Source organism: Globicephala melas, chromosome 6 (genome assembly GCF_963455315.2).
Source record: "Globicephala melas chromosome 6, mGloMel1.2, whole genome shotgun sequence".
Classification (NCBI taxonomy): Eukaryota; Metazoa; Chordata; class Mammalia; order Artiodactyla; family Delphinidae; genus Globicephala; species Globicephala melas.
In genome coordinates this window covers 37,971,999-37,984,008 of record NC_083319.1, presented here as the reverse complement: position 1 = coordinate 37,984,008, position 12,010 = coordinate 37,971,999, and positions in this window count along the sequence as shown.

Here is a 12,010-nt window from a genome sequence, read left to right as displayed (position 1 = left end):
AAGGGCAAATCATCTCTGTTGCTACATTGTTTCTAAATTCTGCACTCTCGTGATGCCCAGAAAAGAATTCATTCTACAGAGTATATACTTAAACATGAAGCAGCTTGACAATTGCATAAATTAATGAAAACTCTCCACCAAGAAGAGATCTAACGCGATGATGTTTCAAAACAATGTCTAATTTTTTTGCAGCACCCAGATGAGATGTAACAAATAATTTCAGCTAGTGCTTCTTGGGCTAGATGTGACAAGCTATGACCTAAATGAAAGAAATACTCTTGTTTTCTGTGATTATTTCTCCTCTGAAGGATAAAATAAATCTAATATAGATATTTTGCAAGATACACTATTAAGCTGGACTCAATACAGCCCTATAAAATGGAGAGCGTTGACTTGTGGGGCTGGAACGTGTGGAGGAGGTGGGCGTGAGTGAAAAAGAGAGAGAGGAAATACATCCTACTGAGAATGATGCAGGCGAAGAAATTATCCAGTCTTTTTGTGTTAGTTCCAGGTGACCCTGTCACTCAACCGACCTATCTTTCCTTTCCAGGTTTGTGAAGGGAGTGGGGAGGGAGAGAAATATTTGCCAGGGAAAGTATTCTAGCTAAAGTAGTACTAGATAGTACAGTTCAATGGAAAATGATATCAGCCTGGGTCTGAGGAGTCTTGATTCCTGTGGTAGCTTCACCATTGATTTTCTCTGTAGCTTTGGAAATGCCCCAGCCCCTCTGGCTCTCCATTTAATCACCTGCAAAATGGATCATCTCTAAACTACTGCTCTCCAGTGAATGTAGATAACTAGCACAAAAAGATTTACAGACAATGCTATGCAAAGAATATTATTCTAGCTAAATGATGCTCACCAAAAGAAAACTGTGTCCACCTCTCTATGATTTGATCATATATTTTTAGTAATAAGGTCATAAGTAATACTGGCCAAAAGGCAAATGAGTCACTCGAAATGTTTCTAGCTAACGCTTATTATGATCAATTTTTCAGGAAGGAAAAATCATACAAGTTTCACGATCTGTCTCAATTCCCCTTTCTAGAGTCATTAGCCCACACTTTCCACCATCTTTCTAGTTACAACATGCCACTGTCACACCTCAACTAGTATGTTTCATGCTAGTTTCTCTGCCTAGAGCCCTCCTCCATCATAGCCCTTGACAAAAGATCTATGGAGGGGACGACTCATTCCCCAACCCCACACACTCCTAGAATGTGCTTCTTATGTCTGACTTTCCCCATCTCCCCAGATTCTTTCCCAGCTTCTCCTGCAGTACCCTCTTTTAGCCTTCCTCGAGGTGTCACCAGCCCTCCCTCAGGACACACCAAACTAGCCCCCTTGCTGTCCACCCCTGGAATGACAGAGCCCATTCCATGTCCTCTGTATAGAACTGTCTTTGGATTCGGCTGGTACTCATGGAGGTTTCTGCAGACTTAGTCTGGAAGGAAGAACGTATACTTCGTGGGAGGAAGGGTGCGATTAGCTCTGCTCATCTCTCTACACCAACATTACTGGGTTGGGGGCAGTGGTTCCTCTAACTGCAAATGCAGGTGGTCTCCATTATAAGTCATCACGTTCTGGAGGTCACCTGGGCCTGTGTATCTGAAGACTGCCCTCTCTACCCGCACTCAACCTAGGAAGCAACTCATAATACTGCTTTTGTAAGGTCAACTCTAACCCAAAGCCCAGATAACTCCCCCAGCCACGTTATCCTAAAAGTGCTGTTGCTGCTTTCCTGGGTCAGTTGTCACTTGACAGAAACCCATATTGACTCCTGGAGGCAACTAAGATGCTGACTGGTACCCAGTTCACTCCATTCTCTGATCACCAAATTTCTGCCCTTGTCGTGGGAGGCAGGAGCTTCAGTGCTTTCCACGAATGAACAATGTGTGTGTTTCATAAGGAAGCAGATGACTAAAGTTACTTGCATGTATAAACAAGTTCCCCCCCAAAGACCTAAAATGGAAAAAAAAAAACTGTTTGTGAATTCTCACCAGTGTACTTGATGAATTAAGAGTCCCAGTGGGTGTGAGGGTCTCAGGAGAGTCTGAATAATGTGTTTCACCTTATTTGACTCTTTCCCATCAAATTAATAGAGGATTGATTTAGATTTCAAAAAACATAATTGAAATATTCTTATGCATAGAATGATCTACTAAAAACAAATTCATTGCTAGATCATGCAAGTCTGAGATAGGCAAATTTAAAACCTTTCTATAGGACATGTGCACATTTTTATAAAAGACAAAGCAGATGAAGAGTATTTTTCTCATAGAAGGGAAATAGATTGTTTAAACACAGGCATTTTGTAAGTACTCCGTACTTCACAAATATGCAAATCTAGGCTCAATGGTGAAGAGTTAATTATTCTATTAATATTCCTGTTATATTTGCTTTTCTAACTTTATAATTTTCTTTTTTTTTTTTTTTGACTACAAAATATCGAACCCTTGAAATCCCCAAATACCAGAATCTGTAAGTGTCCTGGATCTTTCTGAACTTGTTTTTAATGAAGAGGAACAGAACAAATCTGAGATAAAACCCTCCAACCCGGGCTTGACTGTTACCCACTTTGCCACTGACCCAACATGTGACCCGGGGCACATCACTTATCCTCTTGGTGCCGTGTTCCTTCACCTGGAAAATGAAGGTACCATAATAAGAGCTCACCGCCTCACAGGGCTGCAAGGAAGAGTCATGATTAATTCATTTCCCACACTCCAAACGAGACTCGTACAGCACAGTAATAAAATACAGGCAGTGAAGACACAGGTGTTTCAGGATTCTTAAGTTAATGAGATAAAGTATTACTTAGCTTTCAGATGCAATGGCAGACATATTTCAAATCTTGGGTATTATTTACCTTTAAACTGGAAAGAATATTCTCATGGAGAGAGCGGTGGGTGGGGCCTCTGGGGAATCTTGGGACCTCGGGTCCATGGCCATCTCATCATGCACCGACTGCCTGAGCTCAAGAAAGACACTCTCTTGCTAATCTTTCGTTTTCCCCATCACCAAAACGAGGAATCAGATTCCCTGTCCCTAAGTTCCCTGCCAAGCCAGACATTCAAGGATTTCTATCATATTCTTTTTTTCTATAAACAGCAATATAAATTGTTTCATTTTAAAGAATGTCTACATGCCTATAATGGAGTCACTTTGCTGCACAGCCAAGATTGGAACAGTGCTGTAAATCAACTACACTTCAATTAAAAAAAAAGAGAGAGAGAGAGAGAAATTGCTTCATTTTACCTTACAGATCATTTTTTGGTGGTCAGATTTCCAATGGTAGCCCAGAATTATTTCTATATACACTAAGTTGGGAAACAAAGAAAACATTTACTTTGTTTTTCTCATTATAAAATAAATTCCACAGTAAAATTATATGGAAATGTATTCAGAAAGAGATAGTAACACATTATCTTACTTCTCTTGTGAAAACAATTTGGTTACAGTTTCCTTCATAGTTTTATAAGAAGAAGTTATTATAAGTATTTTCCTTCATAGTTTTATAAGTATTATTTTTACTATTAATATTTTAATAAAAACAGGTTTACATGAAATACACTTACTACAAAATTGTCTTTGTGTTTAAAAATTCTTCCCGGTCAGCAAGTATAAACCTATTGCATTCTTTCTTCTCAACTGCATTAGATTCCTCTATGAGTCTGTACCATAATATGGGCATCCTTTTAATAAATTGTTTTGTCTAATTTCCCCAATCACAAATTTCCTGTTCAGAGAACACATAGGATCTCTGTACATGTAAATGACTATTGTAGAATAATTAAACCAAGATCGCAGCTTACAATCATATTTTAGGTTGTGTTTTGCTTTATTAATAAACCAACATGTCAGTATCCACCATTTAGGCAAATATGGCTCAACACACTGTCCTGAAAGGCAAGTGAGGGGTACACAGAATGTAAGTTATTATATATGATAAAAACTTAATTAGCCACTTGCCTCAAAATGATTATATCTCTTTTAAAATATCTGCCTCCTTTGTTTGCTATAAGTATTCATTTAGATATATAAAATATACTAAGCAACATTTTGTCTGCATCCCATCAAGCAAATTCATTGAGGTGTGAGGGCTATATAAGCAGTGGAGCGGAAGACCATGCTATTACATGGATAAATGCTCCCGAGTTACTGAAGCAAGACAAAAACAATCTTGGGAACATGGATTTTGGAATATGCTGAAGCAGCCATGTTTGGGGTGATGGGGGAGAAAAGGGGATTGCTCACAAATAGGAAAAATACCGATGTCGTGATATTCCACAAAATTGAGTGTGCTTAGTCTGATTCAGACAAATTGTTACTGTTATGCTATCTGCCTATCAGATATTTTAAATTCATCAAGAAGCCACGGTCAGTTAAGAGACCTCCATAATGGAACGTTTTATAAGATGATTTTCTTTTAATCACCCAAAGGTCTAATAGGGTGGTTGGCCTGCTTCCCTAATAAAATTCAAATAGCTTTGCCACAGGTCAAAGTGAAGTTGGCCATCCTACAAGGAGTTCATCTGTGACATTCATAATCGCTGCCCAGTCTCAAGGGACTATTTGAGGTTACTGCTTCTGTCAGAAAATAAATAATCACACACCCACCCACACAGATACACACACACACACACACGCAGGCACATGCACTGTAAGCAGCGGTTTCCTAGCCAAACAAATTTCAATCCATAGTCTGTGACTTTGCCTTATTAAGGCCTGAGAGAGTAGCACAACCTCGTTCTACATCCTCCTGGCCTGGCACACCTCATGATTCCTTCCTCACCTACTGCAGAGGTCAGTTTCCCTGTGGGAGGCATCACAGCCAGAGACCAGCAGCTCAGGACCTCTCTGCAGGTCCCGTTCTTATCCCTTGGGCTATGGCCTTGACTCTCTAGTGGTCCTGTAGCCTACCTCCCATTTCCTATCCCTCTGCTTCATCCATGCCTCTGCTGTACTTTCTGCTTGGCTTTTAGTGGTGTCTTCAGCCTTGAATTCTCAGGAATTAATCCCTCGGGCCCATTCTCCAATGCTGAGCCCAGATCCCAGGGTCTAAGGCCCTAATCTGGGAGGAGATTGAACCTACACAGTTGATATGCCTTTAATTGGTAATCACACATGGCACACGTGTGCAAGGGCACACACACATATGCACGCATGTTAATAAATGTATCCATGTATGGGTGAGCCATCCCAGTTACTCTTACAAGTAAAGCTCAAAAGACTTCCCAGGACTTGGCTTCTCTCCCTCCATATCTTCGATCTGTTTTCTCTTTCTGCATAACCTTACTGTGCACACGGTAGTAAGGTGAGATGGTCATGGCCGCTCTAGTTCTTTAAGTCCAGCAAAAACAGTCTCTGCCCCATCCCTGAATTCTCAGGCACACATTTGATTGTACTTTACTGGCTTTCAATCTGTCTCGTGACATTCCCTGAACCAAATGTAGTGGCCAGAAAATTATAAACACTGATGCCTTCCAAATTCACCTGAAGCACAGGTTGAAAATTGGAGAGAATCTCCAGGGAGACTCCAGATTTACTGCTGGAAGAAGAGAGAGTGAATGTTGGGGTGAATGATCAAGTACCTGGATGTTAAGATAACATATTTCATATTTTTGTGCCAGTTATAGAAATTCAGAAGCAGTTCAATCAAGAGTTTCTAATGACTCACAGACTCAGACAGTAGGAAGCCTTAGCAATCATGTAGCTCCTGGCTATTCAAAATATGCTTCCTGGACCAGCAACAATAGCATCACCAAGAAGCTTGTTAGAGTTACAGCACCTCAGACTCCCTGGACCTGTTGAATCAGAATCTGCATTTTAACAGTCTCCAGTATGTACAGTAAAGTTGAAAATTAATGATCCAAACTTATAAGTTTACAGATATGGAAACTGGGATGAGGCAAATGAAGATCCTTGGCTGAAGTCATATAGCCAGTGAGTGGGAAATAGAATCCAGGTCTCTTGCCATTCGTGGAAGGCTTTACTCCAAGTTGACACTACTTTGTATAGTCAACTTTTCAACCAACCACAATTATGTTTTTAATTATGTGCTTGTTATTAAAACATACAGGGGCTTCCCCGGTGGCGCAGTGGTTAAGAATCCGCTGCCAATGCAGGGGACAGGGGCTCGAACCCTGGTCCAGGAAGATCCCACATGCAGCGGAGCAACTAAGCCTGTGTGCCACAACTACTGAGCCTGTGCTCTAGACCCTGCGAGCCACAACTACTGAGCCTGGGTGCCACAACTACTGAAGCCCACGCTCCTAGAGCCCGTGCTCCACAACAAAAGTAGCCACCGCAATGAGAAGCCCCTGCACCACAACGAAGAGTAGCCCCCGCTCGCTGCAACTAGAGAAAGCCCACGTGCAGCAACGAAGACCCAACACAGCCGAAAATAAATAAATAAAATAAAATAAAATTTTAAATAAATAAATAAAACATACATATCAGGATAGAAGTCAGCATAGCATAATGGTTCAGAAGTAGAACTCTGCAGCCAAAAAGGCCTGGATTCAAATCTCACCTCTAGCATTTTCTACCTCAGAAATTTGGGAAAGTTATTTGACTGCTGTGAAATGCAATTTCTCAGTTACCTACATTATAGAATTATTATAGGAATTGAAAAAGACAGGCATCTATGTATATTATAGATATTAAAAACTTAATCAGTATTTTGAGCACGTGGAGCTTAAAATATTATTTTTATCATTATTTTTCATAGAATAACTTTTTCCCCCCATTTCTTCTTTTCATCTCTATCTTCTCAGGCATCAGTAATACAAAGGTGGATAAAGATGAGTGTCTGCCATCCTGGAGACTATATTCTATCAGAGGAGAAAGAATAGCAACAAACTGGGCTGTGACAAATGCAAAACCATCAGCATGCACGAAGTACCACCAAACCACAGAGAAGAAGCAATTAATTTTGCCTAGCAAAGGAGAACAAGCTCCTCAGAAAACATCATATAGTCTGCACCTGGAGGGGGCCTGGGCATTCATCAAGGTATTCCATTAAATTTAGTTTTTGAGGAACGAACATGTGTGTGGTGTTGACAGTTGAGGGCATTAAAAAATAAATAAGATAACGCCCCCAACAGCATCATAGGATCATAAACTGCTGATGGAGGCTGTGAGGCTCAGCCAACGTCTCCCCCAGGCCCTTGCCATTAAGCAGGGCTGCGAAACGAGTTGTGTAATGAAGCAGGGGTAGAAGTGTTGTGTGTCCGATCCAGAGCAGAGTGTGGAAGAGAGGGCCCAAGAACACACATTCCATTCGGCGCGGTTACAAGATGGTGGTGCTTTGTGATAGCTCCTTGATAAGAGTCCCCTGCTGCCCAACTTAGTCATGCTGTGTGGGTGAGAAATATACTTCGGTGGGGATAAATTGCTCTGACTTAGGGGTTGCTCATTACCATAGCATAACCCAGAACACCTGACTCACGTGGGATGATAACGTTCATGGAGGGTAACTCCTGATTTTAAAGTGAAGAAAACCATAGCTTCTTCAGAAGGGGGCAGGGGGGAACTTCCCTGGTGGTCCAGTGGTTAGGACTTTGCCTTCCAATGCAAGGGGTGTGGGTTCGATCCCTCATCGGGGAGGTAAGACTCCGCATGCCTCAGGGCCAATAAAACCAAAACATAAAACAGAAGCAATATTGTAACAAATTCAATAAAGACTTTTAAAAAAATGGTCCACATCAAAAAAAAAATCTTAAAAAAAAAGCAGTGGGAGGGGATTGGCCTCAGAGAAGATGGGAGGGGCGGGGGGAAGATTTTTACTAAACCTACCAAAGTGTTTTACTAAACAACACTTTCTAATCATATTTCCCTGCTCACACAACAGTTTTTTTTCAGAATTTAATCTTGAAATCCTCCTAAGGACGCACACTCTCATGGCCAATGAAACCACCGTACATCACTGGGTCATAGTGCATGTCAGTGTTACAAAAACAGTTATGAATCGCCTTAAGCAAAGCAAATCCATCTGTGCACCTTTGCGTGCTACTTCAAAGCCACCCGACCATCTAAAGTCAAACTTCTTAGGATTGAATAGGCTACAAGGTTGAGGCGCAGCGAGTGTCACTTTTAACCTCTAGCAAATGTTCACAGCCCAGTGGCAAACTCCTCCCAAACAACATTTCTAATGGGAGGGTGACAGACTTCTAACTAAAGCAGTTCCTGTGTGCCACTATAATAACCTATTCCTTTTGATTGCATTTATTTTTAATGATTATTTTCCCTGCGTGCCAATCCAACCTGTGCTGCCAGCCCAGAAAGAGGGGGAGGGGAGGAAGCCCGGACCAAGAACGTTGTCTTGGGCTGCACTGCCACCTAGAGGTACTACTGAAGAACTGACACATTGCTCTTCAAAGAGCAGTGGCCGGCTGTTTGGTTAAAAGGGGACCTTTCTCCCACTGCGTGGGGCTGGGTAAAATAACTGAAATGATTCCCTCAGCTTCACTTAAACAAAATATATTATAAAATATACAATCATAAGATATATAATAATTTTTCACTGAAAACACCCACGGTGGCCCTAAAGAGGAAGATCCTTTAAAGAATGGTTCTGAGGAGCTCTTGGAAAATAAGTTATTTTCATTACAACAGTTAGCTTTGCAGCTTGAACTGAATAGCTGGAAAATCATTTGGAAATGGATTGTTACAAAAGTCTGAACAGGTCCATCTGGTCAGAACTACACTTCAATTGCAAAAATGAAATTTATTCAAAAGTTATTCAGGTTCAAATCAGAAGCCAGGGAGTACTGTGGACATAGAAAAAAGGACAAGGCTGATGATGTCTTATTGATTACTGAAGTTCTGCAAATGACAGAATCTGACGGGTGTATTCCTAATTGTCATTATTTCAAGGGCAAACTCAAAAGTCTGTTGTTAACAAGGTCTTTGACTTTCTCCTCAGGCAATGTCAGCTTGTACACAAATGCAAGCCATTTTAAATACACCTGAAGAACTTGTATTTCGTGAGGACGTTATTTCCAAATGATTAATGCAATAAACACACAAGTTAGGAAAAAGATAATTTAGGCAGGCTTTTGGAGAGGTAATGATTTAGTCAACATTACTAATGATACTTGCAATAAAAGAGGGGCAAAAGCCAGAGACAAATCATTCAAGAGCTTGGGGATTTTCAGCTACAATCTCTTTGTGACATTTTAAGTCAAGAACTATAGGCTCCTCTTTGAATCGAAGGAGCACAGGTATGTTCAGGAACACAGCCCAGGACCACAGACTGTGTGGCTCCCTTCGTTTGCATCATTTCTCCGAGATCAAAAAACCTAGGGTTTTGAAGTTGAAAGAACAAGAGAGCAAAGAGACACAAAAAAGAAAAAAACATGTATTTTGCCGTGCAAAAATCCTATTACCCCTACAAATACAAAATTCAATATTAGGCAAATTAATAGTTCAACTCATTGGAAGATGGTTATTTTCAGAAGGGCAAAACAGCACAGTCAAAATAACTGTTTACATTTTTGAGTACTTACAATGGTCCTGGTGCTATCTTAGGGCTTTACTCATTTGGTCCTCAAGCAATGGAGTGCGGTGGACACTATCACATCTCCATTTTACAGATGAGGACAGTGAGGTCCAGAGAGGTTAAACAAACTTAACGATAGAGCCTAGATCACCAGGTAGTTAGTCTGTCTCCAGAGTCTGTACTCGTAAATACCATGCTAAGCTATCTCATTAAAGAACATTTTTTATCGGACAACACAAGAAACTACAGCTTCTCCCAGTGCAATTGTTCCAGATGATGCCTCCAATTGATGTAAGTCATTGCCTTCCTAGGGACCACTCCTGCTGCCACTTCTGTAGGCTTCCTTTCCTGCTCAGATGCCCATTCAGGTCAGATCACCTCACTAAGCGCAGAGGCCATAAACCCTATCAGTGTTCAGGACCTAATGGCTTTCTCTCGTGGATCCTTCTCTGGTTGGAGCTGAGCCAGCCCATTCTTCAGTCACCCCACAAGGAATTTCCTTTTCCCACCAGAGTCCACATGTGCCTTCCCCTCCCAGGCCTTGGGCAAAGATGATTTTCTGAAGTCAATTCAGTATCCTGTCTGAGGTAGGTACTCAATAAACATTTGAATAGTATCAATGGAGGTATTTCCGAAGCTTAATCAAGCCAGAGGCGGTTCCTGGCAGCTCTTCTAACCTCAACCAAGATCCCTGATGGCTGAAGATAGAAAGTGGTCAATGGCCTACAGGCATTCATTGTTTTCCCCAAGATGCCCTCTGAAAAAACTGAAACACTGAAAAGTCTCAAAATAAGGATTTTACTGGTTCAAAAAAAATCAGGGATTCCCTGGTGGCGCAGTGGTTGAGAATCCGCCTGCCAAGGCAGGGGACATGGGTTCGATCCCTGGTCTGGGAAGATTCCCACATGCCACGGAGCAACTAAGCCCGTGCGCCACAACTACTGAGCCTGTGCTCTAGAGCCCGCGAGGCGCAACTACTGAAGCCCACGTGCCCAGAGCCCATGCTCCACAACAAGAGAAGCCACTGCCATGAGCAGCCCCCGCTCACCGCAACTAGAGAAAGCCCGTGTGCAGCAATGAAGACCCAACGAAGCCAAAAATAAATGAGTAAATTTTTTTAAAAAATCAGCCACGAGAAATAAGACTCATCTGCGCATGTCATTAAACTAAACGCCTCTTTGCTGTAGATCCTTTCCAGTGAGGGTGAAAGGGAGGTCATTTAACTGTAACCCCCAGAAGCTAACCCTGATAATGCAACATGTTCATCTGGTTTAATTGTTAAGTCTTACGCTATCAGGATATGATAACATCTAAATTATCCATAGGGTTGGGGAAAAGGAAAGTGAGGGAAATGAAATTCCCAGGCACATCCCTAAAATGAATCCCATTGGACCATAGCTTCTGTTTCTCTGGTTCAGAAGTATTGAATGAATGAATGAACAAAAGAACCAACAAATCAACCAATGAAGAAACAACTGAATGAAGAAACCAAGATGCCCTGGGCCAATCAAAGGTAAAAAGGTCACCACAGGCAGCCCCAGTAGTACATCTACACAGTGGACAACCACGTACACCATTCCCTCCCTGCGCCTAGGCAGCGGCTGCTGCCAAGAGAGGCCTGTTGTCTAGCGACCTGGCTGGCCTGGCCAGGCGTCGGCGGGCTCCAGCAAGCTGAGCTCCGCAGAGCCAGAGAACATGCTTGGCATTGCGCCCAAGAGACAGCACCAGAGATGGAAGCCAGAGGAGGCTGTTTGAAACAGGTTTTCAGGACAAAGGAGGCCGGTGGTGGGTATTGGGAGTCAAGAGAGAGCCAAGGTGAGGATACAAGAGGCCAGTGAGACAAAGAAGCTTGGGCCAAGCACATTGGAGGAGATGCGCAGGAGGGCTGTTTGTGCCAGCACCGTAGACCACAAGTATTTTATTTGTTTGGCTGGGCTTTCTCTTTGCTTTGTGTTTATTTTTTAAAATAGGTAATACATGTACATGGAGCAAATCTCAAAAGTTTCCAAAGGGTATACCAAATGGTAATCTCATGCTCACCCTTGGCCATCAGTTCCCCAATTTTCCTCCCCTGAATTTCTTCTGGATACTTCCACAGGTAGCCTTTCCCTATATAAGCATAAATGTATCTACATCCTATACATCACAAGCCATATCATATTGTACTTATCAGTCTGTATCTTTCTTTTACATTTACCAGGACATCTTAGAAATGGTTCCATAACAGTATACGCAGAGCTGGTGCATCCTGATGGCTGCATAGTATTTCTTTGTACAGACACACCACAATTTATCATGTCTTTTCAAAGGTATATTTAGTTCCTGTGCAAACTTTGCTGTTGCAGAGAATGCTGCAATGATACACATTTTGGATGTGTATGAATGTATCTGTAAAAGTGAAACAGGGAGGTTAATAAAGAGTAAGTGCATTTTAAGTTGTGATATGTATTGTCAAATTATTCTCCAAAGAGGTGATACAAATTGATATTCCAAATGAGTGTGCC